Below are 13,014 nucleotides of genomic sequence, written 5' to 3'. Positions count from 1 at the left end.
GTCACAGCTTTCTGATCCCTAAGTTGTTAAAAGCTCATTAAAAGCGCCCAAACTTTTCTGAGAGCCATAAAAATGTGAAGATCTTTGATACATATTAAATCAAGGTTAACTATTTAATTAAACAAAAACAAATTGTTTCATTTTCGTTACAAATTCCATGAAGATAAATTGAAAACAAACCTCTAGAAAAGTTAGTGTAAACCTGGGCTGCTTCATGACATAGTTATACTTCATGCAAATGTTTCATTTATTTAAATTTTAAAACGTAAGTTCAACACTAGATTGGCAGCTTTTCTGTTTTACGACAGAAATAAACAAGGTTCCTATGTTTTGTAAAAACCCTTATTTAAAAAGAAATGATATCCACCTCAAGACACAGATGAAGAACCAACTCATCGCAAAGAACCAAGTTTATCTTCCAACCTAAGAAGTTGTTGATTCTCAAGTACACTCTTTAAGTGCAGTATCAAGACACGTGCTTCTTCGCTTCCTCTCTGAGGATGTAGTTGAGGACGAACTCGGACACACGGATATTCAAAATAAACTCTTCATCCTTATCTCCGCTCTCGACCAGTTCCCCTTTTATTGGCAACAACATCATCTAGTTTATTACTCTGCTTATCTAACACGCCGTGATTACAGGGCTGCATAGAAATAAACACTGGCGGTGACCTTTGACCTCTCGTGCCCGGCGTGTTTTTTTGTTTTCGGTGAGTGACACTGGTGTGTGTGCGACCTTTGTGTGTCCGAAACCTGCCGTCTGTGCGGCAGCAGAGTGTCGTTAACAGCTGCAGCGGCTCTGTCAGCAATAAAAGCATCAAGATAGGGATTCTTTAAAGCGCAACTAAAATGCAATTGCCTTGTCGACTGCGGCATGCACATCTGGGCTGCAAATCATTTATCCTGCTGAAACACCCGCAGGAGGTCTGTCCGTCCGTCCCTTTGTCTCTCTGTCCAGCAAGAAGCAAATACACACTTTTAAAGTACATTGTTTCATAAATGAACCCGGTATTATCAGGACATTGTAGCTCAGATCTGCTCCAGGATTTTAACAGTTTAAACAGAAAGTCCTCGTAGTTTAATTTAAGTATAACTTACACTATTTTTTCCTTCTCACAAATATGTTTTTTTTATCATAAAAAAAAGAGTTACTGTGGTAAGGGGTACTGTAACCATGGCGATCCGGTCACAGAGTGTGCGCGCCCAGTATCCGTCTTTGTGTGTATCTGTATCGATCCGATCCGTTGTCTTAAAGTATTTTATTGACCAAAAAATGGTGTTCGCATCACGTCTAATATGTTCTCTTTCAGATATAATTCTGTAAACAATTTCTGAAACACCTGTTAGTTCCGCTCTCAGATGTGTTCCCTGGATTCCGATAGATTGAAAGCTTGTTGTTGCAATGAGGGGGAGCCCAATATAGTGTAACTGTAGGATGTTTCGCCGTACTCGCTCACAAATAAACATACAACACTTTCACTTATAGAAACGTGAACAAATGCGCTCACCAGCACTTGCTATTGATCGGCAGCCTAGCTTGTACCAGCAGGAAGTTCAATCCACCATTCATTCGAAGAATTGGCTTTCTACAGATTCACGTATACACAACTTAGAGGATTGTTTCCTGGATGAATCTACACAATTTGCTCACAGTTGACGGCTAAAATATACTCGTGGACTTGTACGAGCCCGTCGATATTATGCAAGCGCACATGGAGGCGTCTATATCTGACAATGTACAGTCTAACGCTGAGAAACAGGTATTTATTTGTATCTCATATCACACCTTATGTCTGTTTTAAAATTGTTATTGTATTTTCTTTTTTTGGAAAGTGGTATGAATGCATCAGTGTTGGTTGCAAAAGTGAAAAATACATATTTTTTAAATGCTTATAAACTAAACATGTATATGTGGAGATGGTAATGATTCCTAACTAGTATCTAGTAATCCACAAGTCAGCAGCACCATGATAATTAAGATGTTGATGATTATTCAAAGTCGACTGAAATGTCTTATTTAGGAATGCGCTTTGTTTCCACTCATATTTGGTTATCATTGATTGACGTTTTGTTGGCAGTGACTCTCTTCATACCTTGGAATCCCTCGACTTTGTTTTGTGTGACCACTTGCTGACTCTTACACTGCGAACGTTGTTGCAGCTTGTTTCCTCTTGTTCGTCATGTTTAGGTTCATCCAGGTGCGTTTATGTTCTAGTAAAGTTGTGGATGTTCTTCAACCATATGAGCGTGAGTCATCAGAATAAGTTCTCTGGAGATCCTGACAAATGCTTGTGTCAATTACTAGTGATCGTCTGGTGAAGCTTCATGAAACAGTGTCATGTTGTTTAGAGCTCAGTAGGAGGCGCCATTAATTTAAAAACGACAGTCAAAAAAAAGTAAAATAGTGCAGAGACCGCCATCTATTGGGCTCTGAAAAATAATGACACTGCTTCATGAAGCTTCATCAGACCATCACTATCAATTACACAACGTTTGTATGGACTTTTGGAACATGTAACACTCTACAGAGAGTAGAAAATATATTCATCTTGACTTTTTTTTACAAATGTTATCTAATCTTTCTCAATTGTATTTATTTCATGTTGCTAGTTTTACATTAAATCAGTTACAGCATTGAACTGAAATCTGCATTAATCGACTTCTTTTAATAAACTTCTTTTACTTTTAAGCTTCCGCTTGGAGCAACGGAAACGCTTTTATTTGAGATTTGTGGTGTGTGTGTGTGTTTAGTTCTGATCCCAAATGACCGGGTTCCGCCTCAACCACATTATTCCATGTTAGATCTATTTGTGCAAAGTGAGAGAAACTATCTTTAAAATTGGAGTTTTGCAACAATGGAACCTTTCTTTGGTCAAGTCCAATATATCACATAAAACATTGATTGTATCTGCCTCCTTTCTCCTGCTAATATGTCGGACCAGTAACCTCCTAACTTTTCTAAATCGGGCTTGTGTTGTTTAAGAGGAATCAGATCAAGCTGCCCAGAGATGTTTTTTTTTTCAGCTCCATCCTGCCCTTCTGAGAGGTCGTAAGTCTAATGTAATTATGGCGCATAACTGTGGTGAAAGAAACCAATGCCAGGAAATTATATGAACATACAAGCTGTAAACTGTAACTTTCTCTTCACATAGCAGAATGTTTTTATGACCAAATCAATATATTTAGCGAAGGCCTGTAAAGCAGCCCAGTCGGTGACTTTATTTAGGTTTGCCTTCAGCTGACCTCTTAGTTCTCAGCCTCTATTTTCCCTGCACCAGTGCTTGCTCTGCAGGGAAAAGCTGAGTGACATCAGAGCTGGAACACAACTGTCTGAGGTTCATGTCTTTCTATTTGATACATTGAAATCAATGTGCAAGATGACACACAGTCACAATGCAGAACAGCTTGAAGAACGTACAATTATTCTGATTATATATATGATTTTAAAAAACTGAACGATGAAGCTTCATGAAGCAGTGTCATTATTTTCAAAGTTTACTAGATGGTGCTTTCTGCACGATTTGAACAACTGTTCTAATAAAAACATCACATCGTCTTCAAATGACATCGCCACCTACTGACCTCTAAACAACATGACACTGTTTCGTGAAGCTTCACCAGCACATCACTAGGGGAAACTTGAATTGGCTCTTCTTCAGGTGTTTCCTCAGTAAAACAAATTTCATCCACGTTATTTCTATACCTTTTTTTCCAAATTGCTTTAAAAAAAAAATTGGCAAAATGTTCATATTAAGGCCAAATAACATTAAACATAAAAAAAAAGAATATATTCAAAATATAAAGAATGTAAGGGTGAATATTGATCAAACAGTTTCTGAATAATCTTGTGATCATATCTTTCTGCTCATTTTTATTTTTACGCCACAATGACTGATCCATTTTAACGCTTGAGCCTGGATTGTCTTCTTAAAGTCATACAGCTAAAATAGCTGTTGATCCAATAAAACTACCTCCAGTTTCAATATAAAGTACTATTAAAAAGTAATAATAATTATAAAATGATAGCGGGACTTGACTGTGAGTGGGAAGACGGGTCATGAGAACTTTTCTTTTGAAATAATAATCTCTGATGACTAAAGACCAAATAAAGCGTCTCAGTCTTTTCTTACGTATATTAACCCAAATTCACTGCCAGTGAAGGATGTATATCAAGTCAACTGTAGCTACTCTGAACTAACAAGTTAACCCTTGTGTTATATCAGGATCAAGGTGACCCGAAGGCCTGGACACAAACATGTTTGTGGTATCCCTTGTGTTGTCTCTGGGTCAGGGTGAACTCAACAGAATGAATACCACAAATTAATTTGTTTTCAGGCCTTCGGGTCACTTTGACCCAGAGATTACACAAGGTTTAAATGTCCGACTTTCCATGAATCAAGATACTGTATAATAAATCTTTATTTCCAACCACTAGTTTAAGTACGTTCGGTTTTCAAATACAATTTAAACAATTAAAAAAATAATAATAATTTCCCAAAGATAAAAAAAATCGCAAATCATGTGTTCAATCATTCATTTTATACTTCTTATTCCCTTATTTTGAGATCTCAATCATCCTCTTTATGTGTTTGTACTGTGTGGACAACACAAGAAGAGGGAGAACACACAAACTACACACAATGAAGGTGCAGTGTCTCACCCCAAAAATAAACTTTCTTAGCGACCTTTGCTATTCTCTGCACTCGTCTCCTGCTGGCTTTCTTTGAATGAACCAGCGTGTTCTCGCGTCAGCATATCTAGTATAAATATATCACATATAAACTATAGAATGTTACATCTCTATAATTTGACTCAGGGTTACTATTTCTGCATTTTTTATTTGTTTCCTTTAGGAGGGACCTGGACTGACGTTTACGACTCGTGCGACTGTGTGTCTCTGTTTGTGCACTCGCAAATGTGTGTATGTGCAGGATTGGAATACAACTTCTCGGACATTTAAGCTAGTGGGAATTTCACAGTAGTTACCGCTTGTCATCAAACGCTTCTAGTGTGGAACACCGCGTCAACCTTTTATTGGCGAATGTTCGGAACAAATGTACTGTCAGGCCCCTTGGTGCCAGGCACCCCTTCAGATAAGCCTGAACTATGTGTGTGTGAAGATGTGTTGGCCTGTGTCCATGTTTGAATGCACAGTTTTAAGATAATAATAGGTCACATGTTGCATCTTTGACTCTGTGTGTTTTATTGTTACTGCCATTTCACTCGTTTTGTTGTTACTTTGTCACAGAGGAAATGACGAATGTTGCCAACTAGTGGCTGGAAGTTTAATTGCAGCACACAAATTAATAAACACTGTAAACCGTTTTTTTAAAACAAATACTAAAAACTTGCTGCTTTAAAAGTTAGCTACGGTGTGAAATTTTTTGTAGCTTGTCGATTAAAAAAGAAACCCAAATATTAATATAGTAAGTAAGTAAGTAAGTAATATTTATTTATATAGCGCTTTGTATACAAATACATACAAGGTAGTGGATTAGGTAATAATTGAATATCTGACCAATCCTTCCTAAAATGTTATCTTGCCCCTTCTGCGTATATATATATTATTTAAATTATATTCTACATATATGTATATTACTCTTAAAATACATAATACATGGTACACATACAGGAATGTGGGGATGTCACTGCATTTGTCTATTGTAGAAAAGTTTCATTTTGAATTATTTTGCATTAAAAAGTCTACAAAGAAAAAGATTGAATACGTTTTCTTCAATAATGTTGTGACACCACAGAGAACTGGAGACAGACCGGGCTTAATTGGACAAGTCTTGAAGGCTCCAAATTGCATTGAACCAATAAAATAAAAAAAGAAATTCATCAAAATGTGTGATTTTCCCACTGGGGGTGGAAATATGTTCACAGGTACAGAAATAATTGTTTGTGAGGCTGAAGCCCATTTACTACACTACATAACTAGAAAATAACTGCTACAGACCATAGGTCTGCCAAGCAGCTCATTTTACATCACTCTAAAAAATACATAAAAATACATAAAAACACAGAACAAAATGAGCTCACACCAGAACACTAACCTAGGTACCACCAGTTGCGTTTCTGCCTTTTAAAGCTCCACCAAAAATGGTTGAGGTTTGCCTTTTTTACCCAACCCTGAAAATCGTAAACCATTTTGTGTGGTGTGCTTGCAAACAAACCAATGCCGATCCTCGGCAGACGATATTGTGTCAATCTTGAAAAAGCTACCAAGTTTGTACAAAAATATATTTGCCACATGTAAAGTATAACGCAAGGCAACAACGACTATTCTAACACAAAGACACACAATATTGCAAACGTTGAGCACCATCTGTGCATCAAAAGAGTTATATGTCTGATCTTAGAAACCACCGGCTGCTAACACCATTACTATGATTTGGCGAGTCGCTCTATCAGTCCTCTACACACACACACACACACACACACACACAGAAGTGCACACATCTGAGGGCCATACCCAAAATGGGTTTTAGCAGGACACATATTTTACACCTGTCTGGGTAGCTTTGAAGTTCAGGTGCTTCACCGGTAAATGCGAGCCAGCTTGTCTTTTAATGCGTATCGCAGCCTTAAAGACTATGACACCCCCTCTCTCGCCCTCCCTCCCTCCCTCCCTCCCTCACCTCCCACCACCACCACCAACGCTCTCAAAAAACACAGGTCAGGAAGGAAGGAAGTCCTGATCTTGATTTCATACGTTTCCCTAGTCATGCTTCGCCCGACTTTGAATGCATTTTTTTTTTGTACGATTTACATGTGTCTAATAAAATAATCCGTCCTGCGTCCAGGAACCATTTTTCCAACTTGACTCTCGCCGTCGCGACAAGCTGTTCAATCAGCTGTTTTTTTGAGGACATCATAAATGGCAGGCTGTCTGTGAAATATGTTTGCTTGTATTACCTGACCCACTTTTACTTTGCTGCGTGTGTGTGTGTTTGTGTGTGTGTGTGTGTGTGCGATGTCCCCCTTTGCTCGGAAGGTTGTAAATGTAATCTTAGACACATGTTACTTGGGCTGATGTTTTTCAGATTGATGTCAGTTGCGATTAGCATATCTCCTGCCAAGACACAGGAGTGCTCTTTAGAGCTTGGCCTCCGTTGGGTAAACACAACTGGGCTGCCATTTTGAATGATTGCACAATGATTATTTGATGCAGTGATTTATTTGGAACACAGCGAGTAAACTGAGGCAAGAAATGGACGAGGAATTTTGACTGACAAGCTCCAAAACAAAATTCCGCTCCAAGACAGGCTCTCCTGACACCACGAGGTATCATCTCACCCTGCCCCCCCCCCCTAAAAAACATGGTATTTCTAATACCCTCCTGAATACCACTGGCACGTAACACACCATTGAAGTTTCAACACTTGATGAACAAGATCATTGTCACGATCCCTGTTTACTTCACTTGCCTCACAATGTGTTTATTTACATTGTGGTTAAACCGTAAATTAAAATGATTTAAAGTCTTGAGATGACGGTATCACCCTTTTTTTCTGGATTGCTTTCCATAGTTTAATATATTATGAACTATTTTTTACATATATTTGTAAATATGTCAAATTAATTCAAGCAATTGAATCATTTTATGATTTGTTTTCATTCCATATATTTCAATCTTTGCCACAATAAGCACAGACTCGCCCCATCTTAAATAAGTTTGACTTTAATTAGAAATACATTAAATTATTAAATTTAATTTGAATTGAAGCCTCAAACCTGATCCAGAACAACAGATTGTCAAATGCCCTCTCACTTCTTGTTTTTATTTATTTTTTAAATATGCAAAATCATTCTGTAACCCTTATTTTTTAAGTTTTACTTTAGTTAGTGTCATTAAAAACTGTTTATCTAACAATTTAACACATTTTTCAATCTTAGATGTGTATGTCTGTAAAAGTATTTTTTCTTCGCAAAAACATTTTTGACATTTAACAGAACTGTATAGTTTTTTAAGGGATATAAAAAACATATACTATTTCTTAAATGTATTGATTTTTTCCCCTTAAAATTAGATATTAACGTTATCATAGTTCATTTATGTTTTTCTTATTTCAAAAAAGTGTGTCTTACATAAAATAACTATATTTGCAATTTAGTTAACTTCAAATATTCATGTTGTTTATTAATTTTTGTGTTAAAAAAAAAAATCATTACATCCTTCACGTGAACAATCGAATCCTGCGACATCCCAGTGATGACTGAGGACGAGAGGATACAGTGGACTCCAGCAGCTTTTAAAGCTGATTTTTTTGGTTTTAAACAAATGAAAGCGACTTCGTCAAGAGTCATGTGGTCTGTGAATTCTGCAACACCAGAGTCAAGTACTCGACAATACTACAAATATATCCTTGTTACTACAGTATCATAATATATCGTATTGTTGCACCTGTATCGTATTCTTTCCTATACACACCCCTGCAATAGTTTTAACAGTTCAATAAATATAAACTTTGATTTATTTTAGTTTTTTTTTAATAAACGGTTCCATTCTGTATAAAAAAAATCTCCTGTGTATTTAACGTCCACTCGTGCCAATGTTAATGCGTCAATAGTCCTATAGTCGGCTTTGAATCGGTTTCATTTACATGAATCCTATGCTCTGGAATTCCTCCTCTGATGTAAGACAGCGGGGTGCTCGGCAAGACGATCTCCGGAGAGCAGACATACGGATTCAACTCAACACACCCTTCAGACAAAAGGTAGTTGGGGGGGTCATATTCTCTCCCCTTTTCCCATCTCTCTCCACACCTCCCTGACCCCGCTTCCCCTCATCCCGCCTGGCAGAGAGAGAGAGAGGGAGAAGAAGAAGTGTAGCGCCAACAGGGGGTGGCAGTGTCTGAGACCGGCGGAAAGGCAGATAAAAGTAGTTAAAAGAAAGCGAGCCGGGGTTGCAGAAGTGGGAGGAGGGGCGAGGAACAACAAGAGTGACTGACCAAATACCTGCTGACAGAAACGGCAGAGGAAGACGGATGCAGAGAGGGGCAGGGAGAAGATGAGAATATATATGCGGTGGCCAGTGTTGTGAGACAAGGCAGGTTGCCTGTCACTTTAAAAATTACTGTAATAAAAGTGACCGTCGGAAGATGGATCTGGTGATTTTGGCTTGCTAATCAGTCATCTGTGAAGAGGACCACAGCCTGGATTCAGCAGCTGCCCGACACCACTTGATTGATGTCTGCACCTGATACAAAAAAAAAGAGGCCCATTAACTGTCCACCGTCCAACTGGGAGTAATGGCGTCAAAAATGCCACAGACTTCAGCGACACACATCGAAAACCTTCCTTTTCGTTTTCAAGGCAGAGATAGATTTGCAAGAAGGTTTTCATTTTTAAAAAAGAGACTCGAGAGCAGATGTAGGAGTTGCTTTTTGACTTCCTGTCATATGTAGGACTAGTGTAGGAAAGAAAGGTTCAACTTCTGGAGGATTACAACGTTGAAATGTACATTTAACTTAATTTATGATTGAATGAACGATTTGTTTTATTTCAGTTACAATACAAAAAATAAGCTAAAATTACATTTTCTCACTACAAAAGTTTAAACAAACTCTGTAACCAGAAAAGGCGTATTTTTTCCTATCCATGAAATAACCCAAAATATCAAATTATACAAAGCAGAAGAAAAACACAAAAATCATTTCACATTGAAATCCTCAAGTAGTTTACTTTTCAATGTTTTTTTTGAAACTCACTAGGGTTCAACACAATTTCAGTCCATACCATAATTTAAGACACACAACCTTCTTAAATTATAATTATTTTCTCTCAGTTTAAAAGAAATGTTGAATACAGGCGGGAAGAATTTTGTTCTTGGTTTTTATTTGAACAATGTCTAAGTATTTTGAGATGCCAGACTTTATAAATAATGTGTTTGTGTTTTGGTGATCGGAAGCTTTGTTAATTATTCTGATAACTTTTTTTTCCTGGAGTTTATTTGTAGGATCTATGTATGTCCTGCGTGTGTTTAAACCTCAACACAATATGGCATTATAAGTGAAAAGTATAATATACGCAGACAATTATTGTTCAACAAATACCAATACACATTTATAAACCATTTTGAAAACTCTTTTCTTATTGACCGTGTGGGCATCTAGTCTTCAAGAAATCATCATGATATTGTCACCCAACTAGTTTTGTGTCTTGTCTCTGAAATGGCAAAAAAAATGGCAAAAAAAGAAGAGGAGGAAAAGAAACAACATACACGTGTTGTTTTTTTCTCCTCTCCTTTTTTTATCTTAAATATTCACCAGCAAAGTGACCAAAAAAAAGGTGAAACGTCTCGTCCTCAATCACGTTTCCTTCGCCGCGACCTTCCTAGCTAACTTGGACAGACGTCGTTGAGGAAGAGCAACTCGGTTGATCCCACGTTTGTTTTGTCGCGGGAATAATACCACCCTTTATTTCTGACTAAAATTGTCACTTAATATTTGGTAAAACTTTGGCTAAAACATCAAGGAAAATCAAAACGCTTGTTGTTCTGCATTATTATTATTATTATATTCCAATTTTTTTTTTTTTAATGATTGTTCTTAATTATTCACACACTTTTATAGTCATTTTTGCGAAGGCCTCGCATTGAAAGAGACAAAAAAAATGCATAAGTTTCAAGAGTGACTGACTTTAAACCTTTTTCTTTTTTCCCCCCACATGACATGTGAGAAATAATGACCCGGCAGCTGAAACTCATATCTCCTCATCTCTCCTTCACACATATATATATCCACACACAAACACACACACACACACTCTCTCTCTCTTCTCTCTCTCTCTCTCTCTCTCTGCTCACACACACATAGATTGCCTGCAATAATAATAACCCCTCAGACAACAGCTTCACCCCCACTCTCCCCTCATCCTCACCTAACCCACACCCCCCCCCCACCACCCCCTTACATACAATCAAACAAAGCCTCTTTCTTACCTTGCGCATGACCAATCCTTCCATCTCTCCCCCTTTTTTTTCTCCTCCACCACCATCCTATCTCTGCACGCTCTTCCCTTTCAGGAGACCCATCCACACCAAGCAGCCAAACCTTACACTCTACTGAGCGTCCCACAGCCTACAGCGCGCCACTCACACCCCCAATAAATATAGCTCTGGTCTGTCGTTTTTTCTCCCATCTATCCCTCTTCTCTTTGCCCCTCTCTCTCTCTCTCTTTCCCTCTGTCCTTCCCTCTCCCCTTGCTCCTGGCTGGTGCTGGTGAAATATCAGGGCAAACGGATTCCAGCTTTTTTCTCTGGCTCAGAGGGGTTGTTCTGTGCGATTTGGCCCTGGGGTGCGTTTCAGCACTTCTGATGTGAGAGAGGAGGCGAGGAGGAATGGAGAGGGAGAGAAAGGGAGCGTGTGAGGAGGATAAAGAAGAGAGTGGACCTGTTTATGTTGGAGACTCTTGACCAATGTTGAACCAACAACTTTTTTTTTTTTTTTTCGTTGGCACGGTCCAGAGCCGGGGTTCTGTCGTACGATCATGGCGGCGCCTTCGTTCGGCAGGTGAACGGCCTTCTTCAGATGTCGGCTGCTGGCGGCGTTGCGAAAATGACAGCGGCGACCATTTTTATTTCCCCCAAGTGAAAGACAGAAACCCTTATTTCGTCCCCAATGTTGCCGTCTGAGGTGTCACGACACTTTGCTTGTCTCGCCTGTAAGATGATTAAAATATATATATTTTTAAAATCATAAATACTTCCAAATCATCACAAATGATGTGTATTTGTATTTATATTAATAAAACTCTGATTTATTTCTGAATTCTTAACTATTCAAATTAAACATTTTCTATAATTAAAATAATTATTCATCAAGTTGCTATTAAAATTAGTCAAATAATTAGTATTAGTAGTTAAATTCCTTAATATTCTTAATTAATTAACGTTTTGTGTCGTGAATATTTAGATTTCCAATCAAATATATTTTGCATTAAAATTATTATTAATATTATTGGTGAAAATCATTTAATTTCCAAGTTTGTTAAACCTGGTATTATTCTTAAAATCTCCAACGTGCTCATGTGCAAAAATGAACAATCTATCCTTTTGCAAATATGTTTAAATTTCAATATTTATTTTCCATCTAATTGTGCTTCCCAACCAACACACACGTGGCTTCCCCGCACGCACAAGTGTTTATGTTTTTTCACAATCTCATCCCGGGGCCTGCACCGTTGAAGGTGCATTCGTGGATTTGTCATTCTCAGCTCAGCTGGACTGATTGTGAATTAAATGCATTTTTAGGCACCTTTTTTTTTTTCTCTCCATCCCTTTGTGAACCCAGTTAGAATTGAGGTCAGGACACACAAGCGCACACACACACATGCACACGGACCCACACACACACACACACACACACACACACACACACACACACACACACACACACACACACACACACACACACACACACACACACACAGAATATTTCAGAGAAAGACACATAGCTTTCAGAACAAATCACAGTTGAACCGGCCTGTGCGGAATGATTCTGACATTTTGTTTGGGAGAAATAGCATTTAATTGAAGGGAGGGACTATACGCATGGCAGTTATGCAACCGAGGGAAAATGTCTGCATTTCAACCTAAATTGAAAACATAACAGTGTTTGTGTTTGTGTGTCTGCGTGTGTGCAGATTCTGTTTGAGCTTCTTTTTTTCTTTTTTTTTTTCCATCCTCAGTTCATCCGCACAGAACAGGTTCCTGTGATTTTTGCCAACGATTTGTTTAATAACAGCAGGTGTTTGTGTAGATGCAACACATAAAAACATGTATTTATATTTTTGGTCACGGTGAGTCCACGAGGCCTCAAATCCAGACACATCAGAATATCTCAGTGTGAAGTTTAAAAAGAAAAAAAAAACATTTTAAATTAACGATAATTAGCATTATTTGAGTTATTTTGACATTTTAATAAATTCAAATGTAGAAAATAGTCCATACAAATCCATTAAAAAAAAGAATTATATCTAAATAAATGTTTAATATATTACCAAATTAGA

The 13,014-nt window shown here is 37.8% G+C and overlaps 1 long non-coding RNA gene across 1 annotated transcript in view; it reads right to left on the bottom strand.

Moving 5' to 3' along the window:
* Window positions 1-11,677, bottom strand: part of LOC148081989 (uncharacterized) — a 36,017-nt gene extending 24,340 nt beyond the window's left edge. Inside the window, exon 1 of the long non-coding RNA XR_015710902.1 lies at window positions 10,946-11,677. This is a non-coding gene — a long non-coding RNA (uncharacterized LOC148081989). The remainder of the gene's footprint in view (window positions 1-10,945) is intronic.
* Window positions 11,678-13,014: the final 1,337 nt, after the last annotated feature.

This window comes from Callionymus lyra, chromosome 4, assembly GCF_982586985.1.
Source record: "Callionymus lyra chromosome 4, fCalLyr1.hap1.1, whole genome shotgun sequence".
Classification (NCBI taxonomy): Eukaryota; Metazoa; Chordata; class Actinopteri; order Syngnathiformes; family Callionymidae; genus Callionymus; species Callionymus lyra.
The sequence above is the reverse complement of the archived record's forward strand: the minus strand, read 5'-3'. Positions and strand labels throughout refer to the sequence as shown.